General features: G+C 31.5%; 1 protein-coding gene across 3 annotated transcripts in view; it reads right to left on the reverse strand.

The window, feature by feature from the left end:
• LOC114345421 (probable nuclear hormone receptor HR3) overlaps nucleotides 1–26,868 on the reverse strand; it is a 411,567-nt gene that overhangs the window by 200,442 nt on the left and 184,257 nt on the right. Inside the window, exon 1 of one of the 3 annotated variants that reach the window (XM_028296279.2) lies at nucleotides 13,210–13,450. The exons of the other annotated variants lie outside the window; for them this stretch is intronic. The gene's annotated coding sequence lies outside the window, so the exon portion shown is untranslated. Of the gene's footprint in view, nucleotides 1–13,209; nucleotides 13,451–26,868 lie in introns of those variants that run through there. 3 annotated transcript variants of the gene reach the window in all.

Consider the following 26,868-nt stretch of genomic DNA (forward strand, 5'->3'; position numbering starts at 1 on the left):
GCGTTTTTCGTATTTTTTATCATGTTTTATATTGTTGGTTCAAGCTGATAGAACGAATATGGGAAGAAAAATGCATGCCGAACGACTGGAATAGCGGTCTGATAACACCAATCCCTAAAAAAGGCGCCAAGACAAAATGCACTAACTACAGGGGAATCAAGCTATTAAATACAATGTATAAAATATTAACAACTTTGATCAGCCAAAGAATAGAAAAAGAAACGAGAACAAAAATAGGTGAATACCAACAAAAATTCAGAGAAGTAAGTCAACAATAGACGCAATATACATTGTAACGCAAATCGTCGAAAAAATTTACGAGCACGGAATAGATCTACATATACTATTTATTGACTACAAGCATGAGTTTGACAGTGTAATAAGGGAGGAGCTAATTAATGATATGAAACAACTAGGTATTCAAGGAAAACTAGTAAGGCTCACGAAAATGACGATGAACGAATCCAAGGCACGAATCTTAACAAGGGAAGGCCCGTCAGATGAAGTACAAATGGAGATAGGCATCAGATAGGGAGATTCCTTGTCAACAACATTATTTAACATTGCCATAGAGGGTGCAGTAAGAGCAGCCAAAATTATGACAACTGTTATCGAATTTTCAGCCCAACTGATAGCATATTATGCAGACGATATTCCACTGATTACTAGAGGCTTAAAAACTATGCAGAATATAACATTAATACTAGATAAAGAAGCAAAGAAGAGAGGGCTAGTAATAAACCAAAGCAAAACGACATATGAAAAGTGTTCAAGAGAGAGTACGAACATCGAGAAAGAAATTAAACTTGGTGCATATACCATTGAAAGAGTACACCGTTTGAAATACCTGGGAGTAATGGTGAATGGCAGAAATGATAGAACGGATGAAATAAATGAACGCATCCTACTGGGTAATAAAACCTACTGAAACTACCAAAAATTCTTAAAAGAAAAACACATTAGTAAGACAACCAAATTAAAAATTTACAAGACTGCAATCAGGCCAGTTATCACCTATAGTGCAGAGACGATGTGCCTAACACAAAAAGATGAAATGAAGTTAGAAATCTTAGAGAGAAAGATAATTCGACGAATAATGGGACCGGTGAGGATAAGTGTAGGCGACCAATGGAGAAATTAAAGAAGTCATCCAGGGTGAAGACATAATCAAGTTCGTGAAGGCGTAAAGGCTCAGGTGGCTGGGACACACAGAAAGAGCTAATCCAGACTCTACGCTAAATCGAATAACTGGCTGGAGACCAACAACAAAGAGATGGGAAGACCTAAAACAAGATGGAGAGATCAAGTCTTAGGAGACATAAAGAAGCTAAGAATCTACAACTGGAAGGAGCGGTGTAAGGACTGGAAAGAATGGAGGAAAATTGCAGACAGGGCCAAGTCACACAACACGCTGCTATAATAATAAAAGACAACAGCGGACTGATTCTCCGCAACAAATCATTCAGAAAGCCCAAAAGGGCGGCAAACATTTCGCCAGGAGTGAATAAGCCATGATGATAATATTGTTGGTTAACCTACTTAATACTCCCAAAATCACTATACTTAAAAAATTATATAGTACTAAATTAACTAGATGTAACATTTTTCTTTGAAATTTTAAAGTTCAATGCTATATTTTTCTTTGCATCACACTCCACACTGGACACTGCATTTGATTTTCTTCGGTTATTAGCGAAACGACCGACGTAAATTTTTCATGCTCGTTCAAAGAAATGTTTATAGCAAATCGTGTTTGGAAGTTTTTAGTTTTATAATGATTATATAAGATAATTGAGTTTGTATATTTATAGCATGGCAGCAGTAAAATATGCAATAATCACATAAAATAAGGTAATGTCATTAACAACTGTTTTACTGCACTATGATCTTCATGTAATAGTCAACGAGTGTAAGCCATAATTTATAATTTTAATTACCGATTATGAACGTGTCACGTTGTTTTCAAAAATGTATATTCGATGTAATCAGTATAAATATTTAAGTTCTGACGGTCACTGAATAATGCGACCAACATGTTTTAGGGCTATTTTGTCTGTGTGTTTTGCTGAGGAAAACTGAATGAAGGCTTCATTTGCTTCTTTAAACGGTAAGAAATCACCTCTAGAGGAAGGTAGAGTAAGCAGGTAGAAATCACTCCCAAAATTCGCATTTAGATTGTTAGTTGGAATGACACATATCAATGGCTCGGAGACAAGATATGTGGATTAAGTTTAAAACCTGTAAACAAGATTTATAACCAAAAGCACTGATGGTAAAGATCTACATGTCATAGAAAACCATGAAAGCAGTCTTTCGAGTGGATGAGAGATTAACCGATTACATTTAAAGATGAATCAGATAGGAATGCTTTATTTCCCCGATGTTTTTCAATATCTACTCGGATATAATTTTCAAACGGATCTGCCATCAAATTTAATTCCACGTTTGTACTAATACAAGAGTAAATAATTTTGGAGAGATAGTGATAGTGCCTCCCTGTCTAACCCCTCTCTCCGTTCTTACTTTGCTTGTTGTTAGAGCTTCTGATACATTTATTTGCATAGTTGCATTGTTGAATATGTATTTGAGAAGTATTCTATATCTGTATCTAGAATCAATCCTTGTGTTATTAATTCATTCTAATACGGACCAGAGTTCTATGGAATCGAATGCCTTATTGTAATCCACAAATGCGAAATGAAGAGGTTCATTGTATTCGTTACATTTTTCGATAAGTGTCCTTATTATCTGTAGGTGTTCTATGGTACTATAACCTTTGCGGAATGCCGCTTGTTCAACTGGTAACTATCGGATTTATTTGATAGTCTGTTAGTAATTATTTTGGTAAGCAATTTGTACGGATGTGGTAACAGGCTTATTGGTCTGTAGTACCTGCGCATTTTGCCAAGAGGTTGGAATACCACTCCTCAAAGAAACACTTTTTCATTAGGATTTTAACTGCCTCCAAAGTAATTTGACCTCCAGCTGTAATCATTTCCTTTTGTTATTCCGTCATCTCTAGGAGTTTTTCCATTTTTCATCTGTTTTAAGGCAGAGTTGACATAAAATGCAAAAATTATTAAATAATCCACAAGGAAAAGAAAAGGTTTTCCTGTAGTTGGCTGTATACCATCAATCACAAAATTGGAAAGAAATCCTTTGTAAAAGGTATAAAATTTTTTTATTAAAAGTCCCTTAAAAGGGCTACATCACAACAAAACGTTTTCGATTTTTATAAAAAATCATCATCAGTGTTCGATAAACTGGATGCTAGCTGAGCCACAAAAGAAAAATATCTGGGTAAAAACCCTTTACATATAATATAGATGCCTTAAAAGTGCATACTTCGATAAAAAGGCCTGTGATGGTCACATGGCAAACAGGATAATGCCCTAAGGTAAGGTATACAGGTTTCCCAACACGTGGGATCCAAATTGAGTTGATCACATTTCAATGACTTAATGGCAACTATTAAGCAGCAACTATTATATCAACCAGTTGCCATTAAGTCATTGAAATGTGATCAACTCAATTTGGATCCCACGTGTTGGGAAACCTGTATACCTTACCTTAGGGCATTATCCTGTTTGCCATGTGACCATCACAGGCCTTTTTATCGAAGTATGCACTTTTAAGGCATCTATATTATATGTAAAGGGTTTTTACCCAGATATTTTTCTTTTGTGGCTCAGCTAGCATCCAGTTTATCGAACACTGATGATGATTTTTTATAAAAATCGAAAACGTTTTGTTGTGATGTAGCCCTTTTAAGGGATTTTTAATAAAAAATTTTTATACCTTTTACAAAGGATTTCTTTCCAATTTCAAAAATTATTATCGATAAATATCCGCAAAACTAAATATATGGTGGTACACAAATATGTTGTGTTTCCAGAAATATCCTGGATGTTGGATCACCCAAAATTTAGAACCATCATTCGAAATCAGATGTCAAACTGAACAAACAAGAAGTACATTTCAAAAATATTCAGACCCATATTGTCCAGTATTCTATTGTCTGTGAAAAGTTTGCAAGATACTATCTTACAATAATGTATAGTATGTATGTGGTTTTGTATGGATGTGAAACTTGGACTTTGTGTGTCGATACCATAAATAAAAGCGAGGCTTTTGAAATGTGGTTATATCGAAGAATACGAAAAATAACACGTGGCAGCAGAACCAGAAACAAAGAAGTTTTTCAAAGGATAGGGCATCAACGAACTCTATTCAATATTATTAAAAGACGTAAACTAGAATATCTTGAACATATCACCAGAGAACCAAGATCTGAGACCAAAATTAAAGGAAAGAAATGGATAGAACGAAAGAAACTCTTCTGGTTGAGTTTATGACAGTGTACTATGCGGCAAGCGATAGCTGGCGGGTGACCTTGCGCGAACATACACAACGAGAAATATCCAATACGAGAAGGTCACCCGCCAGGTCTCGCTTGTCGGATTGTACTGGTTCAACAGCAGACCAATTGCTATTTATGTAGCTCAAGACCGAGATCAAAAAATATTCTATCCTTGGTAGTCGCCGACATTCCCTATAGGAACATGGCACCCTAAGAAGAAAATCGAAGCGACAAAATACGACGAGAATTATGACAAAGAAATGATACAATTCCATTTTTACATTAAAAAAATAAAACAAAGTGGTATTAAAGCTATAATATTTTATCAGCTTATTATTCGTAACACCATTTCTTTCAGATTTCCCCAGTAGGTACCTATCGCATATTACTAATTATAAAAATTAAACACCTGTTTTCATAACGTGGTTCTTGAAAGTTTCAAATCATGGACAGAACTTGTATATTGGATTTATGTAACATTTTAACAGCAACTCTTATTCCACATCTTTGCCGGTGCTATTTTACGAAATTTAATTATGAGGTGATTAATGGGTAATACACACTTGAATTTTGCGCCATAATTATAGATTACCCATTAATATTAATTTAAATCGAATTTTATCATTAGATTTTAAGTCGATACGAAAATGTTGAGTTATTATATAAGTTAATATTTTTTGTTAGTTCTGTCAGCTGTCAGATATATTGAATATATGAGTTTTCCAAATAAAAGGCAAATATCGAGCAGTTTTTAGTTAAATCTTGCCCAAGTACTTTCGCTCTCAGAATATCTTCAGGGGCATTTCGTCAAAAAATAGGAGGCTATCCAGCACATCCAGGAATATAGTAAACATTCACATACAATTATACAAATAACAGACACCAGACAAAAAATTTAAAATAATTATTCTGGAAGCTACATTATGGTCAATGGCAAGAGACAGAATAATTCTGTCACCTCAAATCACACGATTTGTTTGGCCTGCTCGCAGTCCCGATATCAATTCCATAAAATATGTTTGAGACGAGATTAAGCGCCGGACTCCACTTGCGATTTTGTAGTCGCGCGATTGTTTTGTCGCGAAAATTGAACATATTGTTTCAAATACAAGTCAATCCACGATTATTTAGTCGCAAATGGATTGACTTGTATTTGAAACAATGTGTTCAATTTTCGCGACAAAACAATCGCGCGACTACAAAATCGCAAGTGGAGTCCGGCGCCAAAAGAGGTTTACGGACTCATGTGTAGGCCCCCCGAAATTCAAGAGAGCTTCGCGACATATTGGTACAGGAATGGAACAATCTTCCGCAGAATGTGATCCAAAATCTGATCCAAAGCATACCTCGTCGTTCGCAAGCTGTTATCACTTACAGAGGAGAGTATACTCGCTACTTAGTCCATGTGGTGAGACCGCTCCCGTCTGAAAAACATTTCTAATTCGGTTTCTCTGCGGATTCATATTAAAAAATGTCCCCCCTTTAAACAGATCTGAAGGGTGCCGGACGGAATTTTTGGGCAGAAATTGTTTAAACAATTTTTTTAAACAAATACATAAGATCACCTTTTATTGCTCCAAAAAATATATTTTTAGGTTTTTTGGGTCATTCTAAACAAGAAAGGTATCTTGTAATTTTTCTCAAAAATTGACAGTTTTCGAGTTATAGGCGATTTAAAATCTAAAAAATGCGAAAATACGCATTTTCGAGGCTTAAAAACTCATATTTAAATTAGTATTTTTAAGGGTGCCAATAACTTGGCTTAAAGTTTAAACATTTCTTTTCAAAATTCCGAAGAGTGATCGGGTATAACTTCAATTTAGACCGTAGTTTTTTAATTGTTAATTATGCATGTCCATCCGATTGTTTGGCCGGTGCGGCGCGCTCTATTTCAAAAAATATTTTTTCTAGATTCTTTGGGACATTCTAAATAAAGTAAGTTTCTTGACATTTTTTTAAAAGTTACTAGTTTTAAAGTTATAAGCGATTTAAAATGCGAAAATGTGTTTTTTTGTCATTTTTAACTATTAACTTTTGAGAAAAATGTCAAGAAACTTATACTCTGTCTAATATACTTACCGTTACACGTCATCCGCGTCATAGCCCGTGACGTCACATAATACCAACAAGAAATATTTAAGCGGTAGGTGTGTTCTTTTTTAGAATCATTTTGCCGAGTACACTGGAATTACAGCCACTAGACATATTTTATTATATACGCGTAGATATAATATTTAAAGATTTTTATTAATGTAGATTTAAAGAAACATACCCTAACTTGTTTCATTTAATTTGTATAAGTGGAATATAAAACGTTTTTATAAAGCACACTTGTTCGGATTACACTATAACTGCAATCGAACAAAGGTGACATTTTGGCATAAATTGGTAACATTTATTTGACAGTTGCGGTGATGACATTTCTTATTTTTTTTTTATTCTTTACTATGAGTATTTGTTTTGTTATATTTATTGTTTTTATTATTTACTTTAACGCAATATTATAACTTAATTATTGTTTTCTATTTGCAAAGTTTTTATTTATTTACATTGAATATTAATTTGTTTGTTGTATAATCCACGTTTGCAATAATTATGTGATCTATTTGATTTAAAATGGATTCAGGATTTTTTTATACTTTGGCAACTATGTCAACTTAGATGTCTGACGTAGATAATGACGTGCAACGGTAAGTATATTAGACGGACTGTTTATTTATTTATTTATTTTATTTAGAATGTCCCAAAGAATCTAGAAAAAATTTTTTCGGAGGAAAATAGTAGATGTTTGAAAATAGTGCGCGCTGCACCGGCAAAAAAACCGGATCAAGACGCATAATTATTATTAACAATTAAAAAGCACGGTCTAAAAAACTAGTTTAACAAATCCTTTAGTAAACTAGTTAAAACCGAAAATAGTTAAAAAAGGATAGAAATGCTATAAAGTTCCCTAAAGTGACTAATTTCTTATTCTGTGCAATAATACTTTTATAGACTTTAATAAAAAGTAAAAAGCCACAGGAAAATGCCTTCAGTATTACATTCTTTGGCTTGCTTAAATTGATAAAAAATGTATAAACAGAAGCGAAAAAGAAAGCATTTATTCGAAAATATTTTAAGAGATATTTTAAAGGTCAATGTATCTGAGAAGCTTTTCATAAGGGTGAAATAAGGCCAACTTAAATTTACATATACAAATTTGCAAAGATAAGAATATCTTTCTAGAAAAACAAAAAAAGTGGCGTCACAACTTTATTATAATAATTAACAGTTACCATGTCTGACTCACAAAATTCGTAAACAATCTTGTATAGATTGAATAATTTTATAACAGTACTTCCTAAATATGGCAAAATTATGCAAACTTTGTGTTTTTTTAAACGACTGATTAAAATAACAAGTAATTATATTTTATAATACTTTATAATATTTATAGATAACGTTCACTGACTTCTTTCATTTTAATAATAATTTTGTAGAAACAAAGACTTCTTTCAAGAAGTTGTTTATAGCAGTTAATTGTTGCCTCAAATCCAAATATAAAGTTCTTTAGATTAACTAAAGTTGGTAATTATTAATTTTACCAAAAAAAGTTATTCTTCATAAAAAGGACTGCATGGTCTAAAATATAAGATGCAATCATCAGTTATCAATTTTTTTTTCAATCTTATGCGAGGTACATGAAAAAATATGAATGTCGCTGTAGGTAACCTCACAAAAAAAATCAAGTGGCGTAAAATCTGGAGAAAGAGGAGGCCAAAAAATTTCAAAAACCCGCTGCATAAATCCTCCATTAAAGCTATTCTTAAGGGTATAATATACTCATCATATACATACATACTTTGCTCTTTAGAGAGCAAATGCTGCTCGCGAGCAGCTTGATAACATCAAATGTAGAAAGATGGCCTATTTTATACACGTAGTAAGGGGCGACCGATATAATATTCTTCAACTTATTATGATTGGAAAAATCGAAGGACGCAGAGGAATTGGTAGAAAACAGGCCTCTTGGTTGAAAAATATCAGGGAGTGGACAGGAATAAAGAAAGCATAGCAACTATTTAGAATAGCTCGAAAATGAGACAATTTCGCCATATTAGTCGCCAACGTCAAGCGGACTTGATAGAGCACGTTAAAACGAAAAAATTCATAAACATAGAAGAAGGAAGAAGATGGCTTTCACATCGGATACAGTTGTCAAAATATAATTATAATTTCAAGAGAAGTAAAAGTTATTAAATGAATATCACAGATGACTTTTTTTGAAATTACAATACACAGGATCACAAGTTTTTTAGCAATTTAATCTTGTAGGTATAATATTATCAATGGTGATATGTATGATATAGTCGGTTCGCTAAACTCAGACACACCTGGCTAGTGATTTTAGTATGTAGTTTTTTTTTCGTTTTTTGCAAATTTTGCCAAAATTGGCAAAATTACTAACTATTTAGTAATTATTAACAATTTAGTAATTTGTTTTGCCAATTTCGCAAAATTACTTACTAAAATCACTAGCCAGTTGTGTTTGAGTTTAGCGAACCGACTATACCACATTTCTTAAAAACATTGTGGTGGAGATAGAAGAGTTTGAATAAAAAATGAAATGTGGTGAGATTAGGGATAAAAATAGTTGTTATGTATCATTATATATTATAATTTACGATGTAAACAAATACATACATACACTAGTTCAACGACGCACATATGAAAAACAAAACATTCACAAATTTTTATAATTTAGGAAGCCATCAAATATCGGCTTCATTTCTTCCTTGCATTATTGGCAACTTTTTATATTTAATAGTATTGAAAGTGGAAACTTTAAAATGTAAAAATGAAAACTTCTTTCCCTTTTTATTTTCTATTTAATATTTAGATACGTGTAACCAGATCTACCCAGCTCATTCATAATCCTCTTCTGTAAGCCCAAATATTGAAGACTTTCACAACATTTATCTTTAATGATAGAGCTTTTGTCCTACAGGATGTCATGCAAAAATCATCTGTACCGTCTTATCTGCAAAAATATTATATGTCCCTTCTACATGGTTTAATCTTATATTTTATATTTTCCCAAAATACTTTTTTAAAACCATTAATTAACATGACTATGTATTCTAATTTTAATATAAATATGCGATTTATCTCTTACTTTCATCAATGTTCTTTCTAGATACAAACAAATCTGTAATCTCTAGATTGAGCGGAAATTAAAAAAATAATGCCTAATCAAATTCTGGAAAACATAAACATTTTAGTGAGAAATCAGATTTATCGCTATCAGTTACTGTACAATGTACAATATACAAGGACAACAAAATCAGGCCAGAATAGGTGGACAAATGACAGAGGAAATAGACACTGGCACAGGTATAAGACAGGGAGCCTCATTGGGCTCTCTAATTTAATCTCATAATAGATGAAATAATTAAAACAGCGAAGCGAGATACAAATCATAAGATGGGAAATAAAGAAATTATGATCCTCTGCTATGCAGACGATGACATACTAACAGCGGGAAATGAGGAGAACTTACAAAGGTTGTTCAATAAGTTCAGGATAACAGCAAAAAGCTAAACATGATCATTTCAACTTAGAAAACAAAAACAATAGTCATCAACAAAGAACCGACTAGATGTAAAATAGAAATTCAATGGAACCAGCATTGAACAGATCGGGTAAATCAACTATGTAAGGATCGCACGATACAGTTACGGTAGCTATAGAAGCAGATGTAACAAAGAACAAATACAGAAAGTCAATAGTGCAGCAGGATGTCTAAACAATACAATATGAAGTAACAAACAAATTAGGATGGAAACGAAGACAAGAATTTACAAAGCGGCTATAAGACCAATAATGACATACACGGCCATCAGAAACGAGATCTGATACATCCAAAACACAAATAATGCTAGACACAATAACAATGCAAATCTAGGATGAATAACGGGACACACACTGAGGGATTTAAAAACAAGTGACGAAATCAGACCAACATACAAGGTGGAAAAGATAGGCGAGTGAATACTGAATAGGAAGAGAGAATGGAACAATCATATATTATAAGATACAATGACTGAAGATACGGTGATCAAGATAGCAAGAGACAAATCACTATTGGGTAAAGAATTATGGGTCGACCACGGAAAAGACAGAAGAAGTTACCGTAAAATACAAAAGAGTTTGTTACAGCCTCCATTGATTATTTATTTAAACCAAAACATATCTGTAAAACAAAAAAAAGGGAAAGAAATATATAAAAAATATTATACTACTTTCTTCTTAAAATCCAGATACTTCTTTTTCTCTCTCTGTATGTTGTTTCCAATATTTCTCCATGATGATTTCGTTCATTTTGCTTCATGTTTTTGAGACACATTCTTATTTATTTATTGCATAATTTGTTGTCTCGTGTACATTTTAACCGGTTTTATTTGATTCCCAAATTGATACGATGAAATATTGATACGTTTTCGTTTAATGTCAAAACAAAAGCCATCAATGTTAGAAGTGTGGGAAAGAAAAATACTTCGAAGGATATTTTGGGGAAAATGATAAACAATCAGCGGACACTAACAAAAACAATCAAAGAGTTAGAAAAATTATAATAAGAAGCTTATTCATACAGAGTTGCGAAAAAGTCTGGCAACACGTTATTTTCTCGGAAACCGCTAGAACGATTTTTATAGATTTTAGTGGGCCTTTTAATGCGGCCGATATTATAGTGGTAATTACATTGTTGTCCAATCTTCCATTTTTCTGAAAATCTAACGAACTTTCTTATTTCAAATGGAATTCCTATATGTATATTTTTTGAGTTTTCGAATCCTTGAGGGATACTGATTATTTTTCATATAATATTCCCTATACCTAAATGCCATTATTTCGGAGTTACTGCTACATTTATTAAAAAAAAATTAAATAATTTAAAAAAATCAATTTTTCGGCCCGGGTAGACATTATTTTAGGTTCTTTGGATCATTGGGAACAAAAAAGGTCTTTGGTAATTTTTCTCTAAAGTTAATTGTTTTCGAATTATAAACAATTTAAAACTGAAAAAAACGAAAAATGACGATTTTCCAGGTTCAAAAACGCAAGTATTAAAAATAGTTTTGTAAATTACAAAGTACCTAAATTCAAGATCAGACCTTCTTCCATCAGATACCTGCAAGAATTTTTGGCACGTTTTATTCTAAAATATTGTTTTTTTTTTTTAATTATTAATGAAGCGCATATGAGAGAACGGGCGATCGGGCTGCATTAAATAATACTTTAAAATTAAACAAGACCAAATTGCTTGTCGGTATCTGATAAAATAAGGCTTGATCTTGAATTTAGGCATTTCGTAGTTTTAAAAATAATATTTTTTACTTGTGTTTTTGAACCTAGAAAATCGTCATTTTTCGATTTTTTTCAGTTTTAAATTGTTTATAATTCGAAAACGATTAACTATAGAGAAAAATTACAAAAGACCTTTTTTGTTCCCAATGATCCAAAGAACCTAAAATAATGTCTACCAGGGCCAAAAAAATTGATTTTTTTTAATTATTTAAATTTTTTTAATAAATGTAGCAATAACTCCGAAATTATGGCATTTAGGTATAGGGAATATTATATGAAAAATAATCAGTATTCCTCAAGGATTCCAAAACTCAAAAAATATACATATAGGAATTCCATTTGAAATAAGAAAGTTCGTTAGATTTTCAGAAAAATGGAAGATTTGACAACAATGTAATTACCACTATAATATCGGCCGCATTAAAAGATTGTCACCCACCAAAATCCATAAAAATCGTTCTAGCGGTTTCCGAGGAAATAACTTGTTGCCAGACTTTCTCGCAACCCTGTATAACTGCAGTAGTAAGAGCACAAAGACTTAGATGGTTAGGACATGTCCAAAGAATGACTCACGTTAAAATACCGAAAATCTCGTTAAGTGCTACAATAGGTGGTAAATAGAGAAAAGGAAAGCCTAGGACCAGATGGAGTCATGAAGTTCATGCCGACTTGAGGTAAGTATCTCAATGTAAGCAATTGGAAAGAAAAAGCGAACAAACAGAAATGAAAGAAGAAGAAACAAGCCATAAGACTGCTTGGCTCGAAGTGCTATAATATATTATTATTTAAGAAATTTAATACTTCAATTAATTCTAAAAACAAAACTAACATGAACCGAGATAAAATATGAACATAATAACCCAAAATATTGCTCAATTTACAAAGGATACCCATGTCATAGACCTGACTGACATACCATAACATGAGTCGTATATTTATACAGAGTATAAAATATTCAAAAACTTATGTAATATTATATTTTTATTTTTTCTCATAATAGATATTTCTCAATAAATAATCGCGCTGCAAGTATGTACCAAATCAAATACTGATTTAAAATCCATCTATTTAGAACATTAACATTTTCAGGGTACCAACTACTACAAATAATTTTATTTCATTCAATTTAAGTTTTATTTTCGCGATTATATAGAAATAAAAATCAGTTATGATTGTGAATACAGTTCAATGACTCGTTGCCAAAACCGATGTATTTTTACATTTTGCGTACAAATAAAAACTTTATTTATTTATATTTTTCTATTAATAACTACGAAGTTTACTAGGGGATTAACGGCTCAGAGCAGAAAGAAACTATGGATTTGTTAATATTTTGCTAACAAAATGTTATAATCCTTTATGTAAGGATGCTCATAAATACAAGATAATAGATAACGTTCATTGACATTTGGCCAAAACAACTTTGTACGTAAATATTTCCTTTACAGTCAAAGAAAATAATTTTTGTATTGTCTTTCGTTAATGTAATGAAGTTTACACACCTTTCTTCTGATAAATAAACATGTAAGTTAATCCTTTTTTATTTTTTTTTGGAAAAACCACAACACTTCTTCACACACTATCACGTGTTATCGATCATAGGGTTCATATTCGGCAACGCGTGTGAACGGAGTAAGCGGGATAGAGTCGTCAGTCCTTTTGGTGGAACGTGGAACACAATGTACGTCGGCGTTGACGATAGCACGAAATTTCGAACCGCGGGTTAGGTCCACTTTCCTCCGATGTCTTGTACACACTGAATCAAATCTCCGAAGTAGAAAGTGGGCTTTGCATTTGCAAGGATTATGGCTTGTACGCAAGCGTACATGAATTGTTTTGAATAAGTTTACTTTTTCTTCAGATTGTTTGAACAATGTCATCCCTTTGGTAACTTCAGTTTCTTTTATTTATACTAATGACAGGTGATATTATGTTCCGACATGTTTTACTATTGACAATTTGCATTGTTTTCAATTGTTTATTGCGAAATTTGTTTTGCTCATTTAGTTAAGCAATTCTTCTTCGAGGAAGGCCAGTTTTGAATAAAAAACTGTAAATTTGAGTATGACATTCGTACAAACATAAACATACCATTCGTACGGAATAAGCAACTTCGGAAATCGTTTTGAAAATAAAAAAAAAATATTAATAAATCAAACAAATTTTGTTTTTCTTGCTTGGTCAAAAACTCTTCTTATAATAATTTAATTTTATCTGACTCATTTATATTGACAATTCAGACATTATAGATTTTAAAGTAGATAACTTTAAAATGATATTCTCAATATTTTTGAGTTGCGTTTTGAGACCTGGTACCAGATCCTACTTCTGCTGAGGAATTTTTCTTATTTAACTAAAATGGGTACAGCAATCTGTTCACACGGCAATAAGCATTCATTGCCCATGCAAAATTTGTTTTGTTACTTTAGTTAATTCTTCTTCATGGAATGCCAGTTTTGAGTAAAAATAGTATATTGTATAACTAGTGAGAATAAAGACACATTTTTCACGAGCGCAGAAGTTTGTTGGGACGAGGCGAGGGCCGCAAATCAAGCGAGGGAGAAATATGTCATTTTCTCATGTGTTGTACACTGTACTTTTTCTATGGATGCGGTTTTGTCAAGAGTTCAAACTTCAAAATTAAATAATTTAGGTGCTTTTAGATATATTGTATGCATAAATTGAAATAAAGTACATATACAGGTAGGTATTTAATATTCTTAAAATTTATATACCTTATTTTTTATAATTCTAATTAACAGTTATTTTTGAAAAGGTTTGAAAGGTAATTCCTGGTAGGTTTTGCTTTAACACATTTATTTGACAACATTAATTGTGTTTGTATTGTGCATGCTACCATGGAAAGGCGATCACAGTATGGAAGACCGTAGGAGAACCCGTGAGAAAACATATTTCTCACTGCAATGGCCAACTTCTCTCAATGCGTGAGGAATTGTTCGTTTTGAATGTATGTAAATAGCGAGAGAAGTTGCATATTGTATAGCATTCATAGAAAAACTATAAATTTGAATGCAACATTCATCATTCATGTGAAAATGCTTTAAAATATTAACTAAAATATAAATAAAACTAATTTTTTTCTTTTTGTCCACATTTTTTACTGCAATATTGTTATTTTATGGATGCTATACAATGTGCAACTTCCCTTACTACTTACAATATATTCACAACGAACAATTTCTCAGGATGTGAGAAAAGTCGGCCATTGCAGTGAGAAATATTTTTTCTCACGGGTTCCATACGTAGACTCGCGGTTTCCATGGTAACATGCACAATACAAACACAAATATTTTTGTCAAATCAAATGTGTCAAATCAAAGGAATTACCTTTCAAAACTGTTCAAATATAACTGGTAACTATAATTTTAAATAAATAAAAGTATATAAATATTAAGAATATTAAATACCTACATATGTGTATAATATGTATTTTATTTCAATTTTGGCATATAATCTACATAAAAGCACCTAAATTATTTAATTTTGAAGTTTGAACTCATGACAAAAATGCATCCATAGAAAAAGTATAGTGTACAACACGTGAGAAAACGACATATTTCTCTCTCGTTTGATTTGCGGCACTCGCCTCGTACCTCGGCTCGTGCCAACAAACTGCGCTCGTGAGAAATATGTCTTTTTTTCTCTTGTTGTACAATACATATACTATTTCCTACAATAAATATACATAATATAATACCGGGTGTCCACTTATATTTTCCCCCATTTTAACTGCCTATAACTTCTAAACGGTTCAAGATAGAAATATGCGGTTTTCGCTGAAATTTTTTATTTTAGTAAAAGTTTTGTCTGAATTGATTGAATTTTTTATATCGCTTTCAAATACGAAAAAAAATGGCGGATTTTTGAAAAAACGTTGTTGACTTTTTTTAATGGAACACCCAGTATATTTTTATGTCAATTGAAAGAAAGGTCATTCACCTATCCAGCGATATAAAGTTTTTCAAAATCGGTTGTCAAATCACTGAGTAATTAATTTTTAAAATGAGAGGTGCAGCGTGGATATCACATACCTCAATAACATTATAAGCAAATTGATATTATGTTATGTGATTTTCACATTGCATCTCTATTTAAAAATTAATTGCTCAGCCATTTGATAACCGATTTTAAAAATTTTTATATCACTGGATAGGTAAATGACCATTTTTTCAAGTTACTGAAAAATATTTTTTTCAAAATTCCGCCATTTTGTATTTAAAAGCGACATAAAAAAAGGTCATTTAACTAACAATTTAAAAAAACGTTCATTTACCTATCCAGCGATATACAATTTTTTAAAATCGGTTGTCAAATGACAGCAATTCATTTTTAAAATTAGAGATGCAATGTGGAAATCACCTATCAATTTGCTTAGTTATGTTATTTACGTATGTGATATCCATGTTGCACCTCTCATTTTAAAAATTAATTACTCAGTGATTTGACAACCGATTTTGAAAAACTTTATATCGCTGGATAGGTGAATGACCTTTCTTTCAATTTACAAAAAAATATACTGGGTGTTCCATTAAAAAAAATCAACAACGTTTTTTTTCAAAAATCCGCCATTTTTTTTTCGTATTTGAAAGCGATATAAAAAATTCAATCAATTCAGACAAAACTTTTGCTAAAATAAAACATTTCAGCGAAAACCGCATATTTCTATCTTGAGCCGTTTAGAAGTTATATGCAGTTAAAATGGGGAAAAATATAAGTATAATATAATATTGAAAAAAAAAATATTATACTAATTTGGATTTCGTGATAAACTCTCCACGATTGACCAGGTCCATCGAATAATAACTGAAATAGAGAAAGCATTGGAGGGGGATAAAATCTGTTTAGTATTCCTGAATATAGCAAAAGCATCTGACAAAGTGTGGCACGACGGACTGTTACAAAAATACTCTTTTATTCTATAGAAAACAATCAATAAAGTATTTAGTTGTAAGCAGATACACAAATAGTTGAAAAAAGATCGTTAGGTATTTAAAAAAAAATTTCGGGTATAATATCACAAGAGAGTGAGAATAAATTGAAAACAATGCGACAGTTTTTCGAAAATTTGTTGTCTGGCAATAGACACGAGAGCTCGCAGGGTCGAGTGGCTATTGCCCAATGACAACAAATTTGAGTAAAAATGAAGCATTATTTTCTTATTTATTCTTACTGTCGTGTGATATTCGTAAGATTATTTTTTAATACGTATATTATGGATATTTTCTTAAATGTGACAGTTGTCAAAACTAGGAAACTTGTTGCCATTAAACAGAAACAATCTACTTAAAAAAATTCTATCGGTAATTTTCTACAGTAGATAATTCTCAGTAGTAATTGTACAATAGTTCTAAAATTCTATATTAATTTTAGAGATCGAGTGCAATTTGTTGCGATTATTTATGTAATCTATTTATGTAAATACAAATTAGTACAATAATTAAACACACAGTTGCTATAAATTTATTTATTTATTTATTTATTTATATATATTTACGAGCAAAGCTCATTACAATAAAACATTACAGAAGATATGAAGAACTAACAAAATATTACAAATATACGTAAAATACAATAAGATACAATAAACACTACGACAATAAAGCAAGTCATAAAGTAAAAATAACAGGTAAAGATATATAATCACAAGTTTAAAATATTCAAGAACATAAAACTAGAGGGTGCAATCCTTTAGCGTTTTTAAAAATCGCGAACTATCCGCAAAGAAATCCACACAATTGGAGCAATATTAATTTGACGGTTAATAAATATTAATTTGACGGTTGAAAGTCATCACTTTTATAATTTTTAAAACGTTAATTGTCATTAATGTCACTGAATGTATCTTTTCGTAGCAACGAAGGGCATCTGACGTAATATACTTGACGACGGGAAATTATCAAAAATTATCAGTAGTAATTGCACAAGAGCTCTAAAATTATTGAATTTTTCCCGAGTGACACTTTGACAGTTTTAATTTCACGAGCCAAAGGCGAGTGAAATTATGTTAAAGTGTCACGAGGGCAAAAATTCTATATTAATTTTAGAGTTCGAGTGCAATTTGTTGCGATTATTTCATGAATAAAACTGTTCAACACCAAAATTTTATTGTAATTTATTTATGTAAGTACAAATTAGTACAATTAAACACAAAGTTTTTATAAATATTTGACGATTGAAAGTCATCACTTTTATAATTTTTAAAACATTAATTGTCATTAATGTCACTGAATGTATTTTTTCGTAGCAACGAAGGGGATCTGACGTAATATACTTAACGACGAGCAATTATCAAAAATTATCGATTTAATTCAGATTTCTGTAGCTTTCTATTGGTCAGAATCTCCTATGAATGAAATAATCGGGTATAATATCACAAGAGAGTGAGAATAAATTGAAAATAATGCGACAGTTTTTCGAAAATTTGTTGTCTGGCAATAGACACGACAGCCCGCAGGGCTCGAGTGGCTTTTGACCAATGACAACAAATTTGAGTAAAAATGAAGCATTATTTTCTTATTTATTCTTACTGTCGTGTGATATTCGTAAGATTATTTTTTAATACGTATATTATGGATATTTTCTTAAATGTGACAGTTGTCAAAACTAGGAAACTGGTTGCCATTAAACACAAACAGTCCTACTTAAAAAAAATTACAATATCGGTAATTTTCTACTGTAGATAATTCTCAGTATAATTTTAATCTGATTGGACATAATTAAACACGTAATCAAATATCTTAAAAAATAATCATTAAAATAAACATATTTAAAATAATTTGATTTGCCTTACCATCTGTCGAAAATGTTTATCACCAAGCAAGTTTGTATAGTGAAAATATTTACCTGAAACAAAAGTGATTGTTAGATTGTTGTAATCGAATTGTCAGTTACTAAATTTTAGAATAATTAAATATGTATTTTAAATAAAATTATTTTATTTAAATTTTTTTTTAATTATACGTGTTGAAAGGTGCATTAATATCTATAAATGAGGCAAGTCAGCAAATCTAAGGCCATTGCATATTTTTTGGTAAATAATGTACACGCCAAACATGTATCGCAGTCGTTAAAACTCTTCTTCTTATATCAAAAGCCTTTTCGTAATCGACGAAAGCCACATAAATATATTTACGTTGGTCGCGGCATTTTTTGAGAAGTATGTACATTTAAGTCAAAAAGTGTCTCAGGTGTGCCCAGCGGCCCCAGCGCCTTCGTAAATCCAAACTGGATTTCATCTAGGTCTATTTCGCAATGTCTTCTTATTCTTTTATGAATAATGAGAAGAAAAATTTTCGATTTGTGGCTCGTCAGGCTAACTAACCTATATTAGTCGCATCTGTTTGCCCTCTGCTTCTTCGGAATTGTTATAAAAACAGCCTTTTTTGACCTCATTCCTGAGGTGTTTCATCAGTAATATACCTACACGCCATTAAAAAGTTTAACTAGAGCACTGATGTTGCCCTTCTTGTATCATTTTTAAGAGTTCAGCTGGAATGTTGTCTGATCCAGGTGCTTTCTTGGTTTTGGCTGATTTTATTGCATGAAAAATTTGATTTTAAAATTTCAGGTCATTCTTGATTTACAGCTGGTTCCAAAAAAAACTGATACGACTCTTAAAGCGTATTTTGTAGAAAATTGAGCAGTGTATCTTGAACAAACACTTATTATTTACGTACTGTCACTGTCACTGCCAAATCCTAAAAATTTTTAGATAACTTATTTAGTTCAAAAAATGGCTCCACATGCTAGCAAAGAACTAAAAGCAAGAATTGTAACGAAATTAGAAGATGGTTGGTCACTATCTGCCGTAGCGAACCATTTTAACCTATAAGCAGAACAACAGTTTAAGATTAATAAAAGATGGAGAGAACAAGAAACTCTCGAAAGAAAGCAAGGTTCTGGAAGACCAAAAATATCTACCGCTCATGAAGATCGTACGCATTTTGAGAGATTAGAAGAGAATCATTTTAATATATGATGTTGATATTTATATTATTTTAATATATAATATGTAATCAGTTGTTTGTTGTTTGTTTGTTTATTTTATTATTTGTCTGTCATAATAACTATAATATAATGTCAGACCAATCAATTACACTGCTCAAAATAATCAAATCTTACTAAGAGTCGTATCAGTTTTTTAAGGAACTAGATTTGGCCTGTCATCTTGAAACAATTCATTTGTATAAGTACTCCATGTTTCAAGTATTTCTCATTCATCAATAATAACGTTTCCTAGATTATCTACTACAGTATTAGTGTTGTTCTTATTATACAGAGCCCTTTACGAACTTTCTTATGCATAGTGAACATGTCATATATATTTTCTAATCTTTTCTTCTCTCTCTATGCAGTTGAAACATGGACCCTTAAAATATCAACCGTAAATAAATTGAAGGCCCTTGAAATGTGGATCTACCGGAAAATCCTCAAAATTTCATGGCCATCGCATACCTTAAACGAAGAAGTGCTGCATAGACTAGGCAAAGAATGAGAACTTTTCAACAAAGTGAAAGTTAGAAAAACTTCATACAGAGGCCACATACTGAGAAATAATAAGTAACAATATGCTTAACTAATAGTGAAAGAAAAGATCAAGGGAAATAGAGGACTAGGAAGGAAAAGACTGTCGTGGTTAAGAAACATCCGACAATGGACATTACTAAATTTTGAACAACTGAAGACAGAGAAGAGTTAGAATAGAATAGAATAGAATAGAAATATGCTTTATTGTCACTGAAAATTTTTACAATTTTATGGACAAAGCTTACATACAGTCAAAAGAAAAATAATATCAACAACAAATAACAACTACAATTTACTAAAATTAGATATATCGTGTCAATATACAGTAAATATGATATAAAACCAAAGACAAAAACAATTAATTGCAACATTTATATAAATTGTAAATTGAACATACTTACAAAAAATAAAATACATTAGGAATTGACAGTTTAAGCTACTGCGTATGAAACCCAATTTTCTTAGTTATTCATTAAGAAATTCTTCTATTGAATAATATGTTCTTTTAGATAGATAGGCTTTTGTTATTTTACGGAACTTTGGGAAAGATGTTGCAGATTTAAGTTGTAACTTTTTTGCGGAATATAATATAGATTTCTTTACTAACTCAGTGGATGGGATCGGTTAATAAATATCAAAGATTGAATTTCTGGTGGAGTAAATATGATTGGGCCTTGCTGGAAAGACATGAAGGTGTTTACGAATTAAACCAACGATTAAACAAACCGTTTCTAGAATATATAAAGATGGAAGTGTTAAAATTCCGTGATTTCTGAAGTAACTTCTGCAATGTGTAGATCTTCTGAGGCCAAACAGATATCTTATTGCTCTTTTTTGCAATTTAAAAATAACAGAAATTGAGCAGCTGTACTAGAACCCTAAAAAGGAAGACCATATCGAAGATGAGACTCGAACAACGAAAAATATGTTATTTTAGAAGATGCTAAATTCAGTTCCCTTGAGACAGATCTTATTGCATAGCAAGTTGAGGCGAGTTTCTTACTTAACGAATCGATATGAAAAAATAAAAATTGCTGTCTAGTTGCTGTCTAAAAAAATATCAAAAAATTTTACAGAATCAACGGTACTGATCTGGCTGTTATTAAGAGGCAAAGGTTGAAGAGCTCCTTTATAGGATAATGCTACTGTTTTATCTATATTAAAAGAGAGTAAATTAGAGTCAGACCAGGTCTTTATCGTCAGTAGATCCGAAACGATTATAGCAGCATGATTTAACAATTGTAGTAGCCAAAGAAGAAAAACAAGAATCTTTACCTTTTACCAACCAATATTTTTATTTGTAAAAGCTATATATAAAGAGAAGAAATTTACCTTTAACATACACAATACACTCTGAATAATTTTTGTATATTTGCACCGATATGCTCTTTTCATGAATAATGAAGAAAAATTATTATCCACAATAAAATCTTTGATTATATCAATAATATATACTATTTCATAATAAACCATGTAACTTAATAGCTGTACAACGCACTGAATCCTTGCATCTGCATGATATCCCACCTCACATGTGTTTTGGCTGACAATAAATTAAATTCCGCAAGTAATTTTCTTTGGCGTATTACAACCTTATCAAATGAAAGCTGGACTCATAATTCTGCATCAAGTTTATTGGCCATAAAATCTGACTGGTTTATGAAAAGCTCAAAAATCAACTTTCACAGGTACTGCAGGTACATGTTAGCATAATATCTACGTTGCAGGATTTATTGGCAAGGAGAATTAGTCAAGAAAGCTAAAGCTAGGATGGATACAATTTGCAACAAGTGAGTAATGGTTGCTGCTCCCAAAATGAAAAAACACTGGGAGATTACAGAACGGACATTTTACTTGTATACGAAAAGACGATTAATCTTTTTCTTTTTAATTTTGTTTTCTTTTAAAGTTATTTAATAATAATTCTTTTAGGTTTTTTTATGCCGTCAGATATCAGTGAGTGAAACACACTATTAATTGGTAATTTTGTCTACTCATGATATTCGTATCATTCTTCGATAACATCAACGCTCAAAAGCTTCCAATTTCTTAATCTCTAATTGACATTGAGTCCAGGCCTCAGATCCTTAGAGCAAAGCTGTAAAAATGTTGCAGCGCAACAATCTTATCCTTAGATCCATTCTTAGGTCTCTACTACATAATTGATGTTTCATTTTCACAAATTTTGCCCTTTGTATTTCTACATGGCTTTTAGTAAGTATCTACGTATCTAGGATAGGTAAATTGTAACGCAGAATGTCAAGGTGAAATTAGATCTAGAATTGATCAGGCTAGATCCGCTTTTAGAAGGATGTCCAAGGTATTATTTAACAGAAATATAAAATTGGCATACGAATCTCCCTACTTCTCTGCTACGTGTTTTCGATCTTACTTTATGGTGTCGAGTCTTGGACTGTAAATAAAAGTGATCTAAATCGATTTGAGGCTTCAAAATGTGATGCTTCAAAATGAAGAATTTAAACAGTTTCTTGGGGGGAGAAGATTTGACATTTCAGAATACTAGAATGTCTCAGCGAGACTACTGAGATTATAGAAAGCATCAAGAAGACGCTGGAATACCTCGGACATGTAATCAGAGGTCGCAAAAATATAGGTTGATACAAAATATTATGCAAGGGAAAATAGCAGGCAAACGCAGTCAGGATGAATAAAAACTTCATGGTTGAAGAACTTGCGATATTGGTATGGTATTGATACAAACAAGCATGCTATTTAGGGTGCTAGTGAATAAAATTAAAATAGCTACGATGAAAGAAAATATACAGGTCACTCGTCAAAGAGACGGGGATATACTTAGTAAAATTAGTGTGGGATGGATGAAGAGGGAAAAGGGGAGTGGTGTACTGTACAATAAAAGAAGCACAAATTCTATAAAACTGACTTTAGACTTGCTATGCTGTAGGGTACTGAAACGAAGTAGTTGACAGTAGTAGACACAAACAGGTAACACTAAGGGGTTAAGGAGTTGATTTATGAGATGTAGAGATGTAGAGATGTAGCAAAAATAATCATTGGCTTACAAGATCCTGGAAAAGCTAGGGAGGATGACCGAAGAAGACATAAAGGGAGATGCTTTGCTTAGACAACACATATCTGTAGAATCATTATTGCTGATACCATCCAAAGTGGGAACTGCCGAAAAGTAGATAGTCCAGAAAGCCACTGCGCATCCGCTAGGAAAAATATTCCGATTCGAATTTTTTGCACAATGTTACTCAAAAAGGACCCCTTTTAACAAATTTGCATGTTGCCAGGACCAAAAGTGGGTGAAAAATTTTTTAAACGTTTTTTTTTTGTTTTTTTCCTAAAATTATTTTTTTTGCATGGAACAAAGTTTTTTTTAGGTTTTTTGGATCATTCCAAATAAAAAAGGTATTTAGTGACATTTCTCTAAAGTTGATAGTTTTTGACATACAAGCGATTAAAAATTGAAAAATTGCGAAAGCGGCCATTTTTAACCCTCAAAAACTATGTGAAAAACTGAAAATTTGAATGTTACCAAGGTAGGTAGATATTCTTTAAACATCGATTGATGAAATCCCGAAGAGTTTTTTGCAATACAATATTCAAAACTCTTTTGTTTTTTAATTGCTCATCAAGCGTGCGCGACACTATTTTTCACCGACAGTATGGTGCAAATGAAAGGAATAAATTCGTTATTTCGTAAACCGGTGACTTTAAGGAAAAATCCCGAAACAGGTCGATTTTTATTTTTAAGTTATGATATTGTGGTATATATGGTATACTAGTGACGTCATCCATCTGGGCGTGATGACGTAATCGATGATATTTTTAAATGAGAATAGGGGTTGTGTGCTAGCTCATTTGAAAGGTTCTTTAATTCTCTATTCAGTAATATAAACATTTATATAATTATTTATACAGGGTGTCCTTCTACCTCTTTTTTTGTCAAATAATTTAATTTAATAAAAATTTTTTGGACACCCTGTATAAATAATTATGTAAATGTTTATATTACTAAATAGAGAATTGAAGAACCTTTCAAATGAGCTACCACACGACCCCTATTCTCATTTAAAAAATCATCGATTACGTCATCACGCCCAGACGGATGACGTCACTAGTATCCCATATATACCACAATATCATAACTTAAAATTAAAAATCGACCTGTTTCGGGTTTTTTCCTTAAGAGGAAACAGTAGCAATCAACAGGTAGCGAAAACGCGTTCCAAGATTGCGGCTGTAATTTTGAATATTTTTTCGAGATATTTGGCACACGTATTCGTAATATAATAAAGAATGGCGGTACAAAGCCCAATTTGAAAAATATATTAATATGTGGAAATTACTCTGTAATTAAATACAATATTAAAAAAACGAGCCTGTACCGCCATTAAGAAGAACAAAAAAATACACTTTCTTCAAATAAACTTTTTTATCCGATGCCTAGATTTTGTGTCATTTTGGAACTATGTACTAAAATTTTTTATTTCATTAGTAGTTCCAAAATGACACAAAATCTAGGCATCGGATAAAAAAGTTTATTTGAAGAAAGTGTATTTTTTTGTTCTTCTTAATGGCGGTACAGGCTCGTTTTTTTAATATTGTATTTAATTACAGAGTAATTTCCACATATTAATATATTTTTCAAATTGGGCTCTGTACCGCCATTCTTTATTATATTACGAATACGTGTGCCAAATATCTCGAAAAATATTCAAAATTACAGCCGCAATCTTGGAACGCGTTTTTGCTACCTGTTGATCGCTAGTGTTTCCTCTTGAAGTCGCCGGTTTACGAAATAACGAATTTATTCTTTTTATTTGCACCATACTGTATACACATGCAACGGTGGAAAATAGTGTCGCGCACGCGTGATTAGAAATTAAAAAACAAAGAAGTTTTGAATACTGTATTGCAAAAAACTCTTCGGGATTTCATCAATCGATGTTTAAAGAATATCTATCTACCTACCATGGCAACATTCAAATTTTAAGTTTTTCACATAGTTTTTGAAGGTTAAAAATGGCCGATTTCGCAATTTTTCAATTTTTAATCGCTTATATGTCAAAAACTATCAACTTTAGAGAAAAGTCACTAAAAACCTTTTCTGTTTGGAATGATCCAAAAAACCTAAAAAAACTTTGTTCCATGTAAAACAAATAATTTTAGGAAAAAACAAAAAAAAAAACGTTTAAAAAATTTTTGACTCACTTTTGGTCCTGGCAACATGCAAATTTGTTAAAAGGGGTCCTTTTTGAGTAAGATTGTGCAAAAAATCCGAATCGGAATATTTTTCCTAGCGGATGCGCAGTGGCTTTCTGGACTAAGACCATATGAGACATTTTTCATAGAAAGAAATTTCATACTGGAATCAATTCAAGATGTACCTTGTATCAATAGTCATGATATGCGCCAGTTGCAAGTCTTGTGTGTAATTTTCCATTAAGGGCATAGGCGCAAAATGTCGCCTGTCAAAATGTTAATGTGTTGTAAATGCAGAATATTTTTGAAAAATTTAAACGCAAAATGAAATATTACGTTATTACCGAGGGCCGAAAGTGTTCCTGAAAACGTCTATAATGTTTATTTTAATAAGTTACAGGGGTGAAAAAAAAAGAAAACTTAGTGTGAATTTTAATTTCAAATATCTCATTCAAAAGAAACTTTTTGGTTATTCTAAGGGACTTTCGGCCCTTGACAATAATGTAATCTTTCATTGCGCGTTTAAATTTTTTTAAAATACCTACTTAGCTTTTCAGTATTCGAAAAAAAAAAATGAATATATTTAAACATATTGAACATTTTGACACGCGAAATTCGCATATGTCCTGAAACAAAATCTTGAAAAAATCGAAAATTTTTTCTTCTTGCGCCCAAATTTTTGCCTATAACTCGAGGGATACTGCTACTACAAAAAAAATTTTTAAAGGAAAAAGTTTCCTTTTTCAATTTTACATAATATTTGAGTAGATAGAAATCGAAAATTTAATTTTTATTGTTTTTAAAATAGCAATAATTGAGAAAAAAATGGAAAAAAGAGTATTTTCGTTAAATTTGTTCTACCCCTTAAAAATAAATTATTACGGATTTCATATTATGCCGTCTAGAAAGACTTTATAATACGACTGAAACATGTGCTAAATTTCGTTAGGATCGGTTTAATAGTTTTTACATATTATGGTGTATTCCTCGAATATACGACTGTTTTGGATTATCGCGACAACGAATATTTTAGTGTGTAACATAAGAGGTACGAAAGTATTTTGCTCTAATAATTACTCCAATAAACAACAATATAATTTGCAATTTATTTTCGTTCTTCATATTTTGCACAGTAAAATATTCGTTGTCGCGATAATCCAAGAGGGTCGTATATTCGTGGAATGGGGTATAATAATTTTGCGATTCAGGGTCCGCAGAAATTACAAAATTCAAAATAAGCACTTGAAATAATCGATTTTTTTTACCTGTAAATAAATTTAAATTTAAATAGAGTAATAATCGTTATAAATTTATAAAACTGCATAAATTATTTTTAATCTATTAAAATTAATTAAATAAATCGCTTAAAATATGGTATAATCCAATTTAATTTCCCGTTTTGCAATTAAAATACGTGTTTGAAA

Source organism: Diabrotica virgifera, chromosome 2, assembly GCF_917563875.1.
Source record: "Diabrotica virgifera virgifera chromosome 2, PGI_DIABVI_V3a".
NCBI lineage: Eukaryota > Metazoa > Arthropoda > Insecta > Coleoptera > Chrysomelidae > Diabrotica > Diabrotica virgifera.